The following is a 22,015-nucleotide window of genomic DNA, read 5'->3' as shown; positions in this document are numbered from 1 at the left end:
TGTCTCAGTGGGTAAAGGTGCTTGGTATACAAGTTTGGTAATCTAAGTTTAATCCTTCCACAAAAGGTGGAAAGAAAAACAGACTCCCATAAATTATCCTTAACCGCCACACATGTCCTTTACATGTGTCCATACCTTCACACATACATAACACACATACACATGCGAGCGCGCGTGCACACACACACACACACAGAGAGAAATACAGAGAGAGACAGACAAATACAGAGAGAGAGAGAGAGAGAGAGAGAGAGAGAGAGAGAGAGAGAGAGAGAGAGAGAGAGAGAATTTTTTAAGATTTTCAGTGAAGTTGGGATGAACACCATAGGTCCAAGGAAGCCATCAAAGTACAGCACTTCGGTTCCTCCTTACCTCTGGCCCACGCTCTCTGTGTTCTAAAGTTCCTACTTTAAGAGGCTTTCACCCAAGAACTTCAACATGTACCACTACCATCCATCAGTAGAACTTCTACTTATCTTTCAGATTATCAGTTCCAATTGCTATTTAATTAAACCACTTTTGAGCGTCTAATCCAAGTACTTTTTATTATAAAAAATTTAGGCAATTTGAACTCGTCCTTCATAGCACTTTCTACAATAGCATACATTTTTTGTATTTATTATCTATATGTCTGTTAGTCAGTTTGTGCCATGAATGTAAGAACATTGTCTATTCTATTAACCACAGTATCTCTTAGGATTAGTTCAATATCAGCATATAATGTATCCAATATTGATTTAATTATTCCATAAATAAATGAGATAAAGTTCTTTTTGAATTAGCATTTCTGGTACCCTAGATGCTGAATTGATGAACTGTTGGGTATTTTCTGGAGACAAAGACCAAGTCTTATTTCAAGGTACTCTTGGCTTTCCTGGTGTCCTCCTCTCTGTTGTGAGTCTTAGCCTATCTCATATTGCTATCCCAAATTAAATAGTCATCTGTTTTTACTCTTTTCAATGTCTTTAAACCTTCTGAATTCTAATATGAATATTTAGCAACCTAACTTTTAAAAGTCAAGTTATCATGATGGATATAATACACAAATGTTTTCTATGAATTATTTTCACCAAATTTAAGAAACCACATCAGAGAACTGGCCAGAAATTCTAGTCTGAAAACTACATGTATTATATAACATGTTTCTTCCCCCACAATTCTGCAGAAATAAACTACTGCTAGACAATTTGGTATTACATAACATACTTTAGAATGTATACTTAATACAGAAGATAAAAGAAATAACTGCTATTGATGGAGAGATAGCTCCACAGGTAAAGGTACTTGCTGCCAAGCCTGATGATCTGAGTTCAAGCACCCACACCCATATAGAGAAAGATGAGAACTATCAAACATGTCCTCTGACCTCCTCATATATACGTTGATACATGTGCCCTCCTCAAAATAAATGTATATTTTGTAAAAGACACAAAAGCTAAAGGACAAATTCACAAAACCAATGAATAAATCATTTCAGCATTTCATTGTTTTGTTTTGTGTCAAGATCTCACTATGTAGCCCAGACTAGTCTTGAACTAGCTGTGTAGCTCAAGTAAGCATTAAACTCACCATTTTCTGCCTCAGCCCAAGTGCTGAGATTATGGACATGTACTAACATGCTCAGTTCAGCATTTGTTCTTAAGATACACAAGGTTGTTGATACTACACTACTTTGATTTTTTGCTGTCTCAGATAACTCTATAGAATCATCAGTGTCACCTTGTAACTGCAACAATTTAAATTTTCAATGGCTTCCCACTTATGTAACTGTAGTTCCCAAACTAGGATTTCAAACTCCTCAGGTAGAGAAGGCTAGGTGTGAGGAGAGGAAGTCAAGGCTAACAGGCTACATCTCTTTGGACACAATTTTATTTAAACATGTGAACATGTGATAAACAACACAAAGACAGCTATGGTTCTACTGGGCAGCAAAATGTAAGTGTGTGGGCTTTCAAAAACAGATTGATTTGCAATTCAGAGCAGTGCTGACTTTGGGGCCATTGTTTTTCAGATACATCATATACAGTCAATATGGGTTAAGAAGACACCAGAGAGAATTCTATTTGTGGGTAATATAGTGACAGTCTCAGTCAGCAACACTGGGACTCAATAGCACATAGTCCTCAGCATGGATCAGAGGTTGCTAGCTCTTAGGATCTTATGCCCAGCACATCACTGTTTTCGAATACCGAAGCACAGGGAACTGTCAATGTTTAATTATTTTAGATTTATAAAACACCAAATGCCGAGGCAGCCATGGTGATGCATGACCATAACCCAGTGTTCAGGTATGGGAGAGAGCAGAAGCATGAGTCTGAGGTCAGGCTGGGCTAGATAACAAGTTCCAGGCCAGCCTAAGTTACATCATGACATCTTTCCTCAAAAAACCCAAATCAAACAAGAATCTATCTACAAACTCCTATGGCTCAGCTTAGTATCAATTTATTTATAGCTGGTCACTCCAACCTGACTTCTTTTAAAAATGTCTATTAATTCTGTGTCTTTAGCACTAAATAATGTCACTGGCCTAAAATAGAGGGAAAAAATATTGCCTGTGGGATGAGTCTGGTTCATTGTACCCAAAAATAAAGGAGCATCCAAAGACCCAACATTTGACAGAAAGAAGATTAAATCAGACCCATGCTTCAGAGTGACACACAGAGAATACTGTTAGACACAAAGCAGCATGGACAGAAGTTCATATCAAATGGAGAAGTGACCAGGACAATGACAACACTGAAAGACATGCTAGGGAAAAGGGAAAAATCCAACCCCTAGACAAAGACTATAGGTTGCTGAGAAATGGAGAATCAGCCTCTCCTGGGGATAAACCCTGATTGGTTATCCCTCACAAAGTAGTCAGCCCTGAAATCATGAACACGTGTAAATGTAGGCACACACACAGGCACACAGACTTAGCAAGTTGTATTTACATATTTGTGCATATACAAATATATATGTAACAATAATAATCAAAGAAATGGAGGCCACGAATTTGAGAGGGCTGGGTGGGGGAGGAAGAAGGAAGTGATAATTATATTTTAATTAAAATGTGTATTTTTAAGAAAGGGAGGAATAAGAAGAGGTAGTTCCAGCTAATTCCAGTCCTAAACTGAACAAAACACCTGTCTTACATCACATGAGTGTATTTATATTTAACAAAACCATTCTAATATGCCTAAGTGTTAAATCTTTTAAACTTGGTTAGCTATTTTTGATATCAATAAAGAAACAGACTTAATCAAATTAAGAGGGAATGGTATTAATCATACAGAACTTACTGAGTATTGAACTGTATTACTCTAAAAGTTTTTACATTCATTCATTCATTTGTGTTTTTGGAAGGGGGAGGTACACAGCCCATGTGAGAAGGTCAAAGGATAACTTGCATAAGTAGATTCTCTCCTACCATGTGGATTCTGAGGGTCAAACTCAGGTCATCAGGCTTGGTGGCAAATGCTTTACCTACTTAGCTATCTTATCACTAGCCCTATTTATTTTTAAAATGGTATTTGTGAAGTGAGAAATGGCGGCTCACTCCTGTAAGCCCAGCAACTTGGTATACAGAACCTGGAGTATCACTGCAAGTTCAAGGCCAGTCTGGTCATGAGATACTACCCCAAAGAAAGAGATCTGAGATTAGGGTTTATTTTTAAAACTTGTATTAATTTGGGAAAAGAGCAGTTTTAGGCTTTTAAAGGAGATGTTTTAATATTAATAGGAAAATATTAAAGATTAAAAACTGTTTTTTAACTCAATGAAACTGAACATTTGAATAAGCCCCCAAATACTTTGTAATGGGAAAATGCAGACCCATCTTCACTTGGGTTGGAAACTGTTAACTCTTAAAGGTTTCCACTTGTTCTAAATCCTCATGCCTGTTTTTAACCACAATTGACTCTGCATTGGTGTGAAACATATCAGATCCAGATACAATTGCTGAGGAAGTTCTGCTGTTAAAACGTGTGTCTGTTCTCTGTCAACTTGGCTTTGTTGATATGCTGATGGTAACATATGACCAAAACAGCCTTGAAAAAAGTCAGCACACCATGCTTTTTACCCTAGAATCAACTCTAAAAATGCAGCAACCAAAGAAACACTGCTAGATATGCCTGTAACATTTTCATTTCTCTGAATTCATTACCCTAGACTGTGATCTTAATTCTCAGAATCTGACACACTAATGAATTCAAAGAATTGAAAGGAGTACAGTCTCTTGCCTCTCCTCCATGAAGAGGACAACACCTGTATAGCTTAGCAACTGCCCTGCTTCTCCATCTTGCTCTTCTCTTTCTTCTATAGAGAGGACCACATCCATGTAGCTTGGTACCTCCTGTGTGAAATAGAACATTTTACCCCAATTATCCTTAGCAGTGTTTGCATGTGACAGAAATGATACCAAAGTAGATTCATTAGTTCAAGTACAATTCAATGGCTCAATGTGTGCACACACATAGTCACTAATTCATATTTATTCAAACATTAGTAACTGAACAAATGGGGGTATTATGAACAAGGTACTCTGGGTCTGCATTTTGAAACAATCTTTCAGGTTGGACAGGTTTCTTGAGAAACTAGGAAACAAACTCAGAGCCTCAGGGACCTTAAGCATACTAAGATGGTACTCTACCCACTTACACTATATTTCCAGCTTTATTGATCTTTCTTTCCTTTGCTACTACTCTGGATTTTTTAAAAAATTCTGTGTGTGTGTTTCCCTGCATGAATGTCTGCGCACCATGGTGTGCCTGATACCTACAGAGGCTAGAAGAGGGCATCAGATAGCTAGCAACTGGAGTTACAGATTGTTGTGAGCTGCCATGTCAGTGCTAGGGTCTGAATCCCTGTCCTCTGAAAGAGCAACAAGTGCTCTTAACTACTAGCCTCTCCCTCTAGCCACCATAAATATATTATAAAGGAAATCATTAGCTCACCCATAGCTATTAAGACTTACAATAGATTTATCATTTACATTTAGATCTCTGCTTGCTCTATTTTGAATCATTTGTATGTATACTGTGGAAGACAGGTGTAATTTTAAGTTTTTATATGTTAATATCCAGTTATCCATCCATCTTTCTTTGAGAATAATATTTTCTTACTTAATTACTTTGGTACCTTGGTTTAAAGTCAACTGCCTTAAAATACATGTTTATTTCTAAATTTTCAATTCCTAAGTTCAGTAATATATAGCTCTATGTCTATCTTATTACCTCACAAATTGTTGTTTATATTTTTAATCTGCTTTTTGCTTTGGAGATAGGATCTTTCTACATATCCCAGGTTAGTCTCAATCTAGTGGAAGGCCATCTTGCCTCAGCTCCCAGTATTGGATTATAGGCATGTGCTACCACATTTGGATATCTCATAGTTTTTATTACTGTGGCTTTCTAGTAACTTTTGAGATTGCTCCCTGCTCCAAATTATTCTGATGAAAATTGTCTATGGACTATAGTTGGAGAAATGCCATCTGATGCTTTCAAGTGTAATTATACTCTTCCAGCAGTCTTATTTCTCTAATCACCAGAAATGCAGCTTTTGCTATATGAACTTCCAAACCACAAACACAGTAATTTATTACAATTAAGTCACTCTCATCATTTCCAAATTCCCTCCATGAAATTATATGTCCTTGTTCTCTTTAACAGGCCTCTTTCAGAGTCAAAGGCCAGACTCTGTAGGCTTTAGATGCGTTTGGACTGATGATGTATTTTCTTTGGCCCAATAATGTGAGCTTGAGCTATAGTTCCATGTGTTTTGCATTGTTCTACACCTAAACTATTTTATCCTCTTTTGTGTATTTATACTGGCCATGTCTGATCTAAAGTCATTAGTATAGTCCCATTAAAGACCAGTGGAAAAAATTGCTGATTTCTTATTTTGTTGTAAGCAAGTAGCAATTATTCCAATGTTGTTATAAAAATGATTAAGTTCAAAGATTCTTTCTGAACTGAAGAATATTTAATGGATATGTACTGCCTTGGTGTAGTTCTACAGCTTGCAAGATTAGAGTAAATGGGTGAAACTCCACTTGGTTCAAACTATTATCTCGTATCAAATCTATCGGGGATTTCAAAGCTGAAGGTAATAAACTAGGTAAAATACAATTCAAGTTTGTTGGTAAACGTCAAATAAAATTCTGAATTATCTTTACCAAAGATATTTTAAAAAGGTTTGCATGTCTTGGAGAAAAAATAAATAGATAAACATGTTGCTCATCATGACATTAAAGGTCATTTTAAATATCTGCTGGAAGAAAGCTTCAGAGATTTAAAGTCACAATGAGGAAGGTGCTGTCCTGCCTGAGGAACCTGTCATGAGTCCACTGTTGTAGCTGTGGCTAAAACTTCAGCATGGCTCTCTCTTTTGCTGTTCCTACTCCCCAGAGGGTTTCAGGAGATTGCTCTGCATCTCTACTGTCCTCACACTAAGACTGATCTACCTGAAGGAAAGCTTATTGTCAGCAGAACAGTGTATGCTACCAAGGGTCTCAAAAATGAATGAGGTAATTAGATGTTAAGACAGAGAGAAAGCCAACTGTAACATCAGATAAGTCATGGCATTTTTTTTTAAAGATTTATTTACTTATTATGTATACAATGTTCTGTCTGCATATATTACTGCACACCAGAAGAGGGCGCCAGATCTCATTACAGATGGTTGTGAGCCACCATGTGGTTGCTGGGAATTGAACTCAGGACTTCTGGAAGAGCAGCCAATGCTCTTAACCTCTGAGCCATCACGCCAGCCCATTTTTTTTCTTTTTTTTTTTTTTTCTTTCTCCTTTGTCAATCTGGTCTTGGAGAATTTAAGTTCCTCCTTCTCCCTTTAGGACTAGGCACTCCCTAACAAGGATAAAAGAAGTCTTTCAAAATAAATAGCTTCAAGCAGAGATTGTTAAGACAGAGCTGTCTGTCACCTTGGCAATTAAGAATGTCTTTTTGACTTGTTTATGGAATATTCTAAGACCAATGCAAAATGTTTCCTTTCATCTTCTTCATCCCAGTCAGAGATGTAACACTGTCTAGTATAAAATTAGGTAAAACTAAATAACTGAAAAGCAGGCTGAAAACCTCAGAAGAGGAAGACCAAAGAAGAAAATACTAAAAACAGAAGGGAGAAGATGCTGCAGAAGAACAAGAGAAAGAAGGCTCTACAGAAAACACCTCAAGTACCAAGAAAGAAGTGGTTGGGCAGAGTCCAGTGTTGCCCAAGAGCAACATGTACAGAAGTCCCATCACAATGATTCCCCATTGCAGAGGGGCTCCCTGCAGAGCCTACTGTGTTAAATGAAGCTCAGAGAAGAGTCATTCCCTCCATCTTTAAGACTCAATAGCATGACTAATCAACCAACATCAGAGGTTGTGCTATTGGTTTAGGCTTGGACTGTATCTGACATTAAAGTATCTCAAAATCAGAATTTTTAAAATGTCCATGTAATTCACTTCCAGACATAAACATAAAGAAACAACAATTGAGCCGGGCGATGGTGGCACACACCTTTAATCCCAGCACTCGGGAGGCAGAGGCAGGCGGATCTCTGTGAGTTCGAGGCCAGGTTGGACCGACAGCCTCCAAAACAATATAGAGAAACCCTGTCTCATAAAACCAAAAATAAATAAATAAATAAATAAATAAATAAATAAATAAATAAATAAAGAGGGGTGGGGGAAGATCTGGAGCAAGAGTTAGCACATTACTGGACAGGTAAGCAGGCAGAGTAACATGAGGTTCTGAAGGTTGTTTTTCAGAGCCCTGTAAACAATTTTCAATGCCGACTCATTTAAATATGTTCAATAATATTAGTTTCAGCTCATTATAATTTATTTAGTTTTCAAACTGAAAACTGTTAGATAAAATGTATTTTGATTCTGTTTAGTAAGAAAAGAAAGGGCTCATAAAGTACAGATTTAAATACTACCAGGGTTCTAACATCCATCTTTTCATAGAGGCTTTTGTTACTACAAATACACAATGTCTTAGGAAGATGTGCAGTATAAAAGAGATTTGGAAGCTGGGCCTGGTGGTACAGTGCTATAATCCCCACTACTCAGAAGTCTGTTTCAAGGCCTACTTGAGATAAAGAGTGAGTCAAGGCCAGCCTGGGTAAGTTAGCAACACCCTGCTTTAAAAGTAGAAATAAAATGAAAGTTAGTTACACCTTAATTTAGCTCAGTGGTATCATGCATGTTTAACATCCTCAAGGCCAGGCTCAATTTCTAGCCTCTTTACTCATAAATGATTTGTACATTAAGAAGGCACTAATTTTTCTTCGTATTAAGAATTCTTATGAGCAAAATAGACACTTGTGTATTTATTAGTAAGCAAATCAAAATCCCTGTCTAAATTAGTATGCACCTACTTCACTGGGATACTAGAAGAACAACTAGACATGCTTTAAGTAATTACACTTACAAATGCTTTAAGTGTCTTACATAAGAAACAAGTACATATCTTAAGAAACAACAACAGATTATGGCATGTCCCAAGCTCCAATTCTTAGGTCAAGGAAGCACTGTGCAAACAGAAAATTGTTTTATTCAATTATGTAAGAATTTTCCTTCATTAGTCCTCAGAAATGAAGAACAAAGTGGGTTACACTACTAGAACATGGACAAGAGGTAAAATGTCAAGTGGATATCTAAAACATTAGAGCCTTTGAGTGCTCTGGTGAAACAACCTAGAAAAATAGGAGTCCAGAAGGTCTTATTATGCCTCTTCTGCCCAGTACAATGGCAATCTTAGTACAGGCAGCTGGACAACTAGCTGACAGCATGTTAGTAATGCTATGTATGCACAGCTATAATAAAGAGGCCCTGGATAATAGAAAAGATCAAACCTTTATTCGGTTAAAATGTCAAACAATGCAGCCCAAAAACTGATTTATCATGGAGAAGTCCTGCCAGAGCAGTCAGACACACCTGTGATATGAAATTAATAGCACTGCAATGAGACATCATGGGACTGTGAATTGAAAAGGCCTCAACATTAATAGGAGGGTAAATAATGATTTATTTTAATAATTTATTTATTTTTGTCTTAAGAAAGAAAAAAGTGTTTATTTTCTGTGAGGACAAGAATAATCAGAATTTCTTTAAAACATTTTAAATTCAAAAATGTATTTCTAAATTGGCCAAATATATAAAGGATGTATATGGCAGTACTGTATGTGATTTAGACCAAGGTATGTGGTTTTTAGTAGGGTGTGTCACCCACAAAAACACACTCTAATAAAGCCTACCTGCTAACATACTGTTGTTCTTCAAAACTTAAAAACTAGAGTATGGGAATTTATCAGCTAAACATGGCTATGTATAAAACAGAACAATAAATGCAGTAACTTCTTTCACATACAATCTCATTTATAAATATAACCAGTTGCTACTATATGACACAATACAATTAATCTATAAATAAGACAACATTGCTACTAATAACTGCAGTGTAAGTCTTTCAGTAAGAACTAGTTAAGTGTTTTTACAACCCAACTTCCTGAGAATGGGAAGCACTCAAATATTCCACACAGCTTTGCAGGTATCATGGAAATGACTAATAAAGATCAAGCTTGCATGTTGTCTTTATCAAAAATGCTACTTATAAAAGTATTCCATTGAATGACTTAGAACACAGTAAACAGCTTAACTCTAAGGGTTGAGCTATAATTGTACAGGTTAAAAATTTGTTTTGCAATTGTTTCACTCCCTATATAAAATATGGCTTGTCTTTGGGATGCAAGAGAATTTTACTTAATAAATATATTTGTCAAATGCCACTTTCTAATGTAGTAAACCATAAGAATTTTACTTCATGAGCTATATACACACTACAAATGGTTTCCTCTGTCAAATGAAAAATGTCCCTTCTCAGGACCTTTGCCTCCACAAAGGTTAGAGATCATATGACTTGACCAGTCCATTCCCTACACATAATACTGGACCACAGATGGGTAACTGGCCTAAGATGACCCTTATCTGTGACTTATGACTATGTTGGCTTATCTGAAGACATGTTAGATCAGTCAGATTTTGTCTCAGAAATTTTATCTAAAAGATGCATAAGGAAATTGTCAGTGTACTGAAGGTGAAATGCTATTCATACCTTCTGAGATATGTGAGGCATCCAAAATACAGAGCTACAAATCCAGGGAGACCAGAAGACAAGAACATCTGACTTAGAGCATGGTCACCTGCAGCTAGTTGGACACCTGCTCTTCCTGGGAACTACATTTTCTCTATGTTCACAATAAATCTTCACTGTTCTTGAGCTACTGTCTAGGTTTCTGTTTTGTAGTAATCTTGAATGAAATGGAAGGAATTTCTAAGGTATTAACTTACTGTTTTTCTTGTAAAACTTAAGGTGAGTTATTTTTCAGCCTGTAGAATTTAAATGAAGAGGATAAAAATGCCTTTGCCTACCATTTCTTTATTCCTATTTTCCATCAACAGATGTTTAGATGTGCATGTCAAGTAAGACACAAGGTACTCAGTAGTATACACAAAAAAAGCCTACTCTACTTTTTGAGCATTTGTAACCTAGCAGTGGAAACAGGCATTTGGAAAGCCTAGTAGGTGAACAGGTTCTAGCCATAAGGTATTATAGAAAGTAAAAGAATGTATCTACTAAATAATGATGGCTAAGAAGTTGGGCATGGTTGTGAATGCCTTTAATTACAGCACTTGGGAGGCAAAGGAAGGTGGATCTCTATGAATTTCTGGCTAGTCAGTGCTACAGAAAGAGACCCTGTCTCAAAACAAATGAAACTAGTGAGCAAGAAAAGCTTCTTAGAGGAAGGAACACTTCCCTTTAGATAGGAAGCAGTGTAGCTAAAGAATGAAGACAAACAGGTAGGTGAACCAAGGGAATTGAATCAAAGATCCTGATATTAATTCACTCACATATAAACACCTGATTTTTGACAAAGAAGCTAAAACTATAAAAATAGAAAAAAAAAGAAAGCATCTTCAACAAATGGTGCTGGCATAAGTGGATGTCGGCATGTAGAAGAATGCAAATAGATCCATATCTATTTCCATGTTAAAAAAAAAACCCTCAAATCCAAATGGATCAAAGACCTCAATATAAAACCAACCACACTGAATCTGGCTGAAGAGAGAGTGGGAAGTAGCCTTGAACACATTGGCACAGGAGACTACTTCCTAAATATAACACCAGTAGCACAGACACTGAGAACAACAATCAATAAATGGGACCTCTTGACACTGAGAAGCTTCTGTAAAGCAAAGGACACAATCAACAAGACAAAGGCAGCTTACAAAATGGCAAAAGATCTTCACTAACCTCACATCTGACAGAGGTATGACCTCAAAAATATACAAAGAACACAAGAAACTCAACATCAAAAGACCAAAAAATCCAATTAAAAAATGGGGTACAGATCTAAACAGAGAACTATCAACAGAGGAATCTCAAACGGCTGAAAGACACTGAAGCAAATGCTCAATATCCTTAGCCATCAGAGAAATGCAAATCAAAACAACACTGAGGTACTATCTTACACCTGTCAGAATAGCCAAGGTCAAAAACACTGTTGACAGCTTATGCTGGAGAGGATGTGGAGTAAGGGGAACACTCCTCCATTGCTGGTGTGAGTGCAAACTTGTACGGATGATGGTTTCTCAGAAAATTGGGACTTGATCTACCTAAATACCACTTTTGGGAATATACCCAAAAGATGAATACTCATACCACAAGAAGATCTGCACAATTACATTCATAGCAGCACTATTCATAATATCCAGAACCTGGAAACACCTAGGTGCCCCCCAACTGATAAATGGATAAAGAACATATGATACATTTACACAATGGAGTATTACTCAATTATAAGAAACAATGACATCTCGAAATTTGCTGGCAAATGGACAGAAGTAGAAAAAACTATCCTGAGTGATATAACCCAGACCCAGAAAGACAAATATAATATGTACTCACTCATAAGTGGATAGTAGACATAAAGCAAAGGATAACTAGCATATAGTTCACAACCACAGAGAACCTATGTAACAAAGAGGACCCTAAGAGAGACACACATGGATCCACCTAGGAAGTGGGGGGGAAAGACAAGATCTCCTGAGTAAACTGGGAGTGTGTGGGGGATGGGGGAAGGTGGAAGGAGAGGGGAGGATGGAAGGGGAATGGGGGAAATGTATAGCTCAGTAAGAACAAGGAAAGAAAGAGTGAAGATGGTGATGCAGGCAGAAGGAAAAAAAACAGCACAAGTATTTTCAAGTAAAAAACTTAGAAGCTACAGACCCTACAAGAAGGCAAGCAGTCTTGAAGCACAGTAAGAAAGACCGGCTAGTATACTGTTGGGAGGAAAGGGTAGGCCACCAGTCAATGAAAATGTGTCACAGAGTGACAAACAGTGCAAGGGGTTTCAGCACAGATGCAACATAACCTAAAGTGTGTTTTGTAAAGGTTTCCTGGATTTTCCAAAGAACAGCAGTATTAAAAAACAAACAAAACCAGGACACGTGGTACTTGTTTATATCTGGCCTATTTGGTTTAATATGATGACTTCCAGTTCCATCCATTTTGTTGAAAATGGCAGAATTTCTTTCTTTTTTTATGGCTGAATAATACCTTGTTATGTGTCTACCTTATTTCATTTACCAATTTATTTGATGGACACATTGGTGATCCCATATCTTAGCTACTAGAAATATGTCTGTAATAAAAATGCGCAAATAGAAAAAACTCAAAAAACAAAAATGTGCAAATAGGTATTTCTTTGGTGTGCTTATTTCATTCCATTGAGTATATATCGAGGAGAATAGCTGAGTCATATGGAAGTTCTACTTTTAGAATCTTAGAATAGCTTCATTCTCTTCTTTATAGTGTCTTAGTTACTGTTCTGCTACTGACCAACTTATAAAAGAAAGCATTAATTTTCTTGCTTACAGTTTTAAAGGGCTAGTCCATTATCATCAATGATGGCAGACAGACAGGCAAGGCACTAAGCAAATAGCTGAGTGCTTTACATTCTGATCCACAGGCAACCCACAAACAGATATAAACTGGGTCTAGAGTAGACTTTTGAACTTCAAAGTCCACCTCCAGCAACACACTTCCTCCAACAAGACCACATGTTCTAATCATTCCAAACAATTTATCAACTGTGGACTAAGCATGCAAATATATTAGCTTATAGGGGACATTTTTTCCAAACCACCACACTTACATCCTGACCAATGATGTATACAGTTCATTTCCTCCATATTCTGACCTTGTTTCTTATAATATTCCTTCTAAATACAGTGATATAGTATCACTTTTGGCATTACTCTGCGGGCGAAAGACACAGGGCATTCTCTCAGTACTGTAAATTAAACAATCAGCATCTCCCACATTTGGGGAAATTACAGAAGTCAGCACACTCAAAGTGCAATAGTTAAGCCTCACCTGGGGAAAACCACTTTTGTCATCATGGTAACTCTTGCCAGGTAAATACAGTTCGGGGATTCTTTATAGCTCTGGGATATTAATCTACCCCCAGATGAACAGCTACTCAGTATTCTTCCTATCCTATCCTATTGTCTTTTTCTTTGTACATTTGTCTCTTCTGTTTTCTGTGCAAACTTTTTTTTGTTAAGATTGATATGGGATGCCAGTTTTTTTTATTTATCTTGGCCTTATTCAGAAGATTATTGACTATACTAGTATCTTCAATGCTATCCTCATGTTTTCTTCTTCTAATCTTCTTAGGATCTCAGGTCTTATATTATGGCCTTTGATCTGTTTTGAGTTGAGTTTCATACAGGAAAAGACGCAATAGTTTCAGAACCTTTTATTGAAGAGGTTGTCTTTATTTAAATGTGTTTTTGGCACCTTTGTTAAGGGGCTGCAGTTGAAAGGCTTTATTGGATTCTTATTTTCATATTGTTTTCTATTGGTCTATGTATCTGGTTTTATGTCTCTGTTATTATGGTTCCTGAAGTTACTTGAAATCAGATATTGTGGTACCTACGGTTTTGTTCTTTGATTTTTTTTCTTTTGAGATTTCTTTTCAAAATCTTGATACTTTGATGAAAGCTGAATTGAAACTGTGAGTTTAATAATACCAGGTTGCATAATGCATAAATGAGAGATCTTTGAAGTTTTTGTTTTATAATTTTCATTGTAAACTTATTTTAATTCTGTATTTAAATTAATTCCGAATATGTTGTGTGCATGCATGTATGTATGGGGTACTAACTGTGAAAAAGGTTGCTACCATGATTCAGGAACAAGATTTTAGAGACAGTATTTTTATAGTTTTCAAAACTTCCACTGGTAAATAAAACTTTAAGCAGCTTATACAGATTTATTATTGTTGTTGTTGATTATACAAAGCACTTACTTTTCTGTATTCTTGTGCATATATACCAACAACTTTTGAGGGTTTTTAGAAATATTTGTTCTTTCCAGAGTCTTAAATGTCTTTAGATCATCTTATTCTGAAGAAGTTTTTTTTTTATGGGGAGGTGGGTGGGAGGTGTTGGGGTTAAAGGAGAGAATGTTATATAATGAATCTATTCAACTCTTGTCAGAAAACTTCCTTGAAAGGGGAATTACCCTTGGTGGTTTTTAATCAGATAAGATGGAACTGTCATTTTATCATCATTCTTATAAGAAAGGAGGCACTGGAGACATACTCTAATTCAATGGGTCAATGATTTCCTTAAATTTCATGAAATATCAAGTTACTATATAAAGCTGAATATATTTTATACTTTAAAATTGAACTATCTAGAAAGAGCTTCAAACACTCGCTGTCAGTTATCTTGTCAAGACTAAGAGAAATGCTGCAGCTTTCCTTACTTCTTTTGGGAAATGGTGAAAGGAAAGGTAGGGAAAGAAAACTTTAGAGAACTACCTAAATCATTAATAGGAAAGGAGATAAAAAGAAACTTCTACTAAGACCACTGGCTAAAATTTTGCGTTTACCAAAAAAGTATCTCTATTAGGTATGTCTGGGGGTGAGATTAAGAAGACTGGTTCACTTAAAAGAACTGAGAAGTAACCAAAAGAGTATATAGATGAGTAGAGCACAGTACAAGGTAATTTTATAATTAATGGGGCATTTAATGCTAAACACTTTGTCACAACCTAATTTGACCTGAGAGATAGTCTTATTTTACAACCAAAGCTGGTTAACTAACATGAGCAAGATATCCAGATAGGATCAACCTATTTTATAATGTCTCTATGTTCCTTCTCCTAACAGTGAATCCTTTCAGAATTTTCCCCATTAGGGTAACTTCTGTCATATAGGCACAAAAGTGACTCTAGGCCCGGGGATTGTGTTACGTTTAATTGAGTTGTTGGTCAAAGGGATCCAATGGGAAGCCCCAAACAATCCAAGCTGCTACCAAGATTACAGGTTGCTCTCCACAAACTAACAGCAAGGCCCCATTGCTGAAGACAACACCTACATAATTTGGTGAACATGGAGAAGTTGATCTAGTGCCTCTATAAAGACTTCACATCTATGTTTTACTGTCTTTGGTACAGGAAGGTAAGCTGCCTGCTACCAAAAAAAGAAATATAAATACCAACTCATCCACAAATGCTTTGATCTACAATACTTTCCTGCCTACAAGATAAAGTAGGGCAATGGTGGCATTATGCATATGGGAGTAACCAACCAATATCTGATTTGACTTAAGGCCCACTCCGTGAGATGGAACCCATACCCAACACTGCTTAGATGACCAATAATCTGGGCCACATAGCCCAAGGGCCTAGGGTAAAACAAAAAGTAGCAATAAAATGACTCTTAATGACATTCTGTTGTACTCACAGATCAGTGCCTTATTCAGCTATCATAAGAGAATATCCCTCCTCACGCAGAAGGGAACAAATACAGAGACCCACAGCCAGACATTATGCAAAAAATTAGAATCCTTGGAACACTTAAACCTAAATGGAAAGTCTCTATCAGAGAATCCTAAGGAAGAGGAGGTGGAAAGAATGTAACAGTCAGAGGGGATGGAAGACTTGTAGAAGCAAAGTCCTCTAAATCAACATGATCAAAACACATTGAACTCATAGAGACTGAAGCAGCATGCACAGAGTATGCACGGGTGAGCACCAGGTCCTCTGTGTATAAATTATGGTTTCTAATTTAATGTTTTTATGTTATTCCAGAGTGTGGGAATGAGCGAGTCTCTCTGTCTTGTGCCTGCTCTTGGTCTATATTCCTTCTGTGTATTTTATGGAATTCTGATATGTTAGTTTTTGTCTTATCTTACATTATTTTATTATTATTCCTTAGAAGCCCAGCTGTTTTCTATTGAATAAAAAGAGACTGAATCAGAATGGGAGGAGTATGGGGGAAGAACTGAAAGGAGTTAGGGTAAACTGTATTCAGGATATATTATGTGAAAAAAAACTTTTTTCAAGAAAAATGGGAAAACTTGCTTCAGATTTTAGATCTAACCCTTGGTTCCTATTTCTATGGAATTTCAGAAGTCAAGTCAGTCTCTTCAATATCCAGTAAAATGAGTTTCATTTTACTGTATTTTTGTGAATTAGAATCTGACTAGGATTAGCTATCTAAAAACACGACAAATCTATTTCCCTTGGTTACAAGGAGTACTTATACTGAACAATACAACTCAAAAGGCAATGGCTAGTGTGGTTTAGAATACATTTGGCAGTATCTACTCATACTGAGCATTCATACACTCAAACCGGGCACTTTCTAGTAGTATATCCACAAAAGTATGTGCCTATTCATCAGAAGACAAATTCAGGATCACTCACAGTCACAGTATTTAACAGCATTAATAGGGAAATAATGATAAGGTTATCAACCATGAAACAGAAGAATGTAGTGTAGTTACAATGAAGAGGATAAACCATGTTTACATGGAAAAATGTGGATGAATCTTATAAACATGATGGGATAAAAAGGAAATTATACAAGAAGTGTGTTGTGTGTGATTACATAAAGAACAGAAACATAAACGACAAATTATGGTGATGAATATCAGGACACACTTGAGAAGGTCCTGAACCAAGTCTGAAATGCAGATGAGATGCTGTTTTGTGTGATCTTGGTGCTGGCTACCTTTAGACACATTCCTTCTATGAGAAAACATCAAGTTTTCTTAATTAACATTATTTTTTGCTATACTAATAAAAAGTTACTTCAAAAAGTGAAACATTTTATTCTTGGTAGGTTAACAGCACAATATTTGCACTATAACATTCATATGTAAGCTTCTTATCTCAAAACAGACATTAAAGAAAAGAAGACACCCATCCTACAACCCACAACCCCAGAGAAGCTTGAACCCTCTTTCAGAAACAGATGGAAGCAGATGCAGAAATCTACAACTAACCAATAGGCCAAGCTCCTGGAGTCAAGACCATGATGGGGAAACCCAAAGAATCAACTGACCCAAGCTGAGCTGGTGAGAGATCACTGACTCAGGTCTGACAAATGGGGAACCTGCAAAAGACCAACCTAGACTCCCTTAATACAGGTGGCAATGGTGCAACTGGGACAATATATGAGGCCACTGGCAGTGGGTCCAAGATCTAACTCTAAGGCACAAACTGACTTAGTGGAACCCATTCTATATGGAGAGATACCTTGTTCAGCCTAGACACAGGGGTGTGGGGGTAAGGAAGGTGCCTCAGCCCTGCCTCAATGAGATGATGGGACAGACTTCCTAGGGGAAGCCTTATCCTCTCTGAGGAGCAGATGGGAGGTGGAGGAGGGAGTAGGGGGAGCAGGAGGAGAGGAGGGAGGAGGGAGGAGGAACTGGAATTGGAATTAAAAAAATAAATCAATGAAAAAAATTCAAAAAGAAAAAAACAGATATTAAAAACGGTGTTAAAATGATTTTCCATTCAAATGTTGGCTAAAATTTTGAGATAGTGCATTTGTTTAAGCATAAAAAAGTATATTTCAGAACTCTTAATTTATTTATACCTTGTTGCCATACAATAGGGAATCAGCAGAGGCCATCATACAGTCAGATTTAAGTATTTTAAATAACAATTATTAATAGCTAGGAGGTTTATAAATTCAGGTTGTACTGCCAAAATGACAAAAATTACCCCCTTTCTGCTAAATTAACTTTGTATTCTTAACTTCAGAATGAAAGAAAGAAATACATAACATGATGCTCTGCCTCAATGGCTTTCTCTTTTACATTATAATAGGATTTTGAGTAAAACGCTTTACTGACTAGTGTTTTTTAGTTAAAATGACTTTGAAAAACAAACATCTTTCAAAGAATTTCCTAGCCTTTCATTTGCAAAATATTAATTGACAAATATGAAGATATGTAGTTCTCTTACAAAGAGATATGAAAAAAGACCCAGTGTATAGTCTATTTAAGACCATGTCTTCCACTAGAATATTTAGTACATAGAAAAGAATAGCTTTTGATATAAATATTTTACTAACTAGAAGAAGGAAAATGGCAAAGAGAAAAAGCAGACAGGCAGGAAGTCAAAGTTTATTCAAAAGCTCCTTTGCAAAATAATTCTTGACAAAGATGACAGAGATGAGTTAGTGGAAAGAATGAACATCCTGAGGCACACTACAATACTGTTCCTCACAGTTTATTTTGAAGAGCTACTTTACTCCATTACTTCCTTAGAAATCATGATGCAACAACAATAACTTACCCCACATTTTGGAAAGCTCTGCCGTTACGGAAATAAACCTAACCAATGAGGTCAAAGATCTCTGCAGTAAAAACTTAACAAAGAAATTGAAGAAGACACCACACAACAGAAGACCTTCCAAGCTCCCACAATAGCAGAATCAATTGTGTGGGAATGACTGTGTTACCAAAAGCAATTAATCTACAGATTTGAATCCAATCCCAATCAAAATTATGAAGACATTCTTCACAGAGCTAGAAAAGATAAGTCTAAAATTCACATGTAAACACAAAAAGCACAGATAACAAATGCAATCCTAAGCAATAAGAATGCTGTTGAAGTTCTGACAATAACTGACCTCAAATTTATACCAGAAATACTGTGACAAAGAAAGCATAGTGCTGGCATAAAAACACATGGGCCAGTGGAAAAGAATAGAAGACCCAGAAATGTATACATCTTTGACCATCTAATGTTTTCTACAAAGGTGTTAAGAATTACATTAGAGAAAAAGTACCCCACTCAACAAATAGCGCTGGCAATCTGGACAGCCACATACAAAAGAATCAAATTAGACCATATATCCTACCTATCACCCACAAAAACAAACCAAGATGGATCAAAGGCTTTAATGTAAAACATGTTGCAGGAAGATAGTTTAGGATAAAGTTAAGGTAAGAACATTCTCAAAAGAATTCCAACAGTATAAAAATACTGGCATATGGGATTACATGAAATCAAAAAGCTTTTGCACAGGAAAGGGATTTAAATATCAGCACAGTGAAAACGTAGCCCACAGCATGGGAGAAAAAAATTTTTTTGCCAGATTTGGATATAGTAACAGTATCTAGAATACATAAAGAACTGCAAAAATTAAACATGCAAAAACCAAAAATGCTGATCAATAAATAATGAATAAGTGGGCAAATAAACTGAAAAGACCCTTCTTAAAAGATGAATCACAAATGGCCAATAAAGTTAGAAAGAATATTCAACATCCTTATCTACCAGAGAAATATAAGTTTAAACTCCCTTAAGAGTCCACCTTATTACAGTAAGAATGTCCATCATTAACAAAACAAATGCTGGCAAGGATCTGGAGACAAAAACAAAACCCATATTCACAGCTGGTGGGAATGTAAACTAGAGCTGCCACTATGGAAATCAGTGGAGGTGTGCTGGTCACCTGGCATGAGGGAACCTCAACTAAGGAGTTGCCTTTGGGAATGTCAGCAGTTGCATTGTCATGAAGGCAGTTCCACCCCGGGAGAGGCAGGACTGGGTGCATATCAAAGGAAGCTGAGCAAAACCAGGGGAACAGGTTAGTGTTCTCTGCTCCTACCTCTGCTCCTGCTTGAGTTCCTGACCCGACTTTCCTCAATAATGGACTGTGATCAGAAAGTGTAAGCCACCTAGCAAGCTGCTGTTGGCCAAGGTGTTTAACAAAGCAACAGAAAGGCAACTTTAGACAGGAGGCTTTGTAATAACTTAAAACTAAAGCTTTCATATAACACAACTCTACTGCTATTGGGTACATCCTAAAAATGCTAAATAGCACCATGGGTATTTGCACATCCATGTTCACTCATGCATTGCTCACAACAGCCAGGAAATGTATTCCACCTAGATGTTCCCTAACAGATGAATAGACAATGAAAATTCTGTATATATACACAATGAACGTTTTTATTCAGCCAAAAGGAACAATGAAACTTTGGGTAATATTAATGGATCTGGAAAGTATTATACTTAATGAGGTAACCCAGGCACAGAAAGAAAGGGGTCCATGAGAGGAGAGAAAAGAAGAATTTTTAAAAAAGAGTCAGGAAGGAGAATTTTAAAAAATGTATTAGAGTGCAATAATGAAAAATTACTTTTTATGATAATTAAAAACAAAAAGCAGCTTCAGAGTCTAGGCTGATGGTGAGAGAATGAAGCACCTGGTGACTTAATTATTAACTGTGGTGAACACTGTGATCTTTCACCCACTGTGATCACAGATGACACAGGACAGGAAGGCTTTTAAGTTTTGTTTGCATTTCTTTACTGTAAATTTGAGTGATTCTTCTTAACATTAGTAATTCAAGTAATTCAAGATCAAATTTCCCAAGTAACTGTGAATCTAGGTTCCAGAAGATCCACAAACAGTGCCAGGTGTCATGGCTCAGGAGACAATTTCAGAAAGTCACCCATCAAGCAAACTACACTACAGCATTACTATTCTACCACAAGCAGTAGAGAAATCCATTTATCAGAATAATTAAGCACACTAAACCTTGTAATGAAAATGTAATCTACTATGAACACAGATAACCTCTTTAAGAAAACAATATGAAGTGATGGTAATTTTATACTGTAATATAATGCGAAATCATTAATATATCATATGGTCACTTTCTTCATTTCATGAAACATTATCCTTCTTAACTCAGTGTATAAATTGGGGTAGCCTATGAAGAAATATTTATCAAAATTAATTTTAAATATTAGCTGGTTTTAAGATTACAGAACTCAAACCCCTGAATTTGGTTTCTTTTAAAGAGTACTGTGTTAAAAATGGAGTCAGAACCATTCAGGATAATCAGGCAAAGCCGAATTTTTGCATAAATGCCCAAGTTTTCTTTGTGTAGATTGTGATGGATCACAGCACATTGAAGAAGGTTTTAGCTTCTTTGTGTTCTCCCAATGGTTGCATTTAAAATAGCATTTTATAGACTAAGTTATAAGTAAAATGAAGAGGACAGTGAATATATTATCAATCAGCATCAATAGCTGTTGTAAATTTAAAAAGCAGTGCTAGAGAGAAAGAAGCCATGCAACAGAGCTTAGGTGGAGGTTTTTTTTTTAATTGGGGGAAAGTGAATAGGAAAAGGGGAAGGGAAGTGGGGAGACTGGCAAAACCAGTCCTCTGAGGACAGGAACTGCAGAATAGAGGGGGGGCATGAGGGGGGGGAAAGAGAGGAAGGAGGGAGGGAGAGAGAGGTTGTGTGTGGGGGGGTCAGAGAAGCAGAGAGAGAAAAGTGAAAAGAAAAAAAAACACGGGAGGTAGGCAGAGCCCTTTTAAAAGGAAACTTAGTGAATGTTCACAGGTAGTGCAGCTAAGGGCATATCCTGTCAGAACCCCAAGTGCAAGCCAGTACAGATGCCTGAATACTAATAGCTGTTACATAATCAAGACTCAAGATCTCTTTCTGTGAATATAGTAAAGCATTCAGATCTTCCTTACCAAAGTACTTCACAAATGATTCAAAACCTTCCTTGCCTACAAAATGCTTTCCAATTTCAAATGCTATGCAACTAATAACAAGAGCCTTTGAGAACAAAAGTTCAGCAATGTTGCATATAAAATGATATTTCTCATTAAGCTGAGAAATAGCACTTAGACTTT

The 22,015-nt window shown here is 36.6% G+C and overlaps 1 protein-coding gene and 1 non-coding gene across 4 annotated transcripts in view; both read right to left on the bottom strand.

The window, feature by feature from the left end:
• The window catches only part of Rabgap1l (RAB GTPase activating protein 1 like), a 508,921-nt gene that overhangs the window by 177,854 nt on the left and 309,052 nt on the right, over positions 1-22,015 (bottom strand). The gene's annotated exons all lie outside the window — the stretch shown is intronic.
• Positions 13,309-13,471, bottom strand: LOC121137380. Its single transcript, XR_005874630.1, has one exon. It is a non-coding gene; the product is annotated as a U1 spliceosomal RNA (small nuclear RNA).

Source organism: Mesocricetus auratus, unplaced genomic scaffold (genome assembly GCF_017639785.1).
Source record: "Mesocricetus auratus isolate SY011 unplaced genomic scaffold, BCM_Maur_2.0 Super-Scaffold_100676, whole genome shotgun sequence".
Taxonomy (NCBI): Eukaryota; Metazoa; Chordata; class Mammalia; order Rodentia; family Cricetidae; genus Mesocricetus; species Mesocricetus auratus.
The sequence above is the reverse complement of the archived record's forward strand: the minus strand, read 5'-3'. Positions and strand labels throughout refer to the sequence as shown.